Raw genomic sequence first — 252 nt, 5'->3', positions numbered from 1 at the left:
TTCCCACACCATGCCCTTTCTCTACAGCCATTCAGTTATCCCAGCATGCAGTCCTGACCCTAACAGATGACTTGGCTAATGGGATCTCATCAGTGCCATATGCCGGTGGAAATCTCTGTTTCAGATGAACTGGAAGCTCTGAGGAGCTTATTGAGCAGTTTCAAACCATCATTGCTGACGCGACTCATTGCTGAATGTCTCCCAGTCTCTTCTTCCTACTTCCCGGTGCTTGAGACTTCCGAGAGTCGTGGC

The sequence above is a fragment of the Alligator sinensis genome, unplaced genomic scaffold (genome assembly GCF_000455745.1).
Source record: "Alligator sinensis unplaced genomic scaffold, ASM45574v1 scaffold1291_1, whole genome shotgun sequence".
In the NCBI taxonomy this organism is placed as follows: domain Eukaryota; kingdom Metazoa; phylum Chordata; order Crocodylia; family Alligatoridae; genus Alligator; species Alligator sinensis.
Note: the sequence above shows the minus strand (reverse complement) of the source record.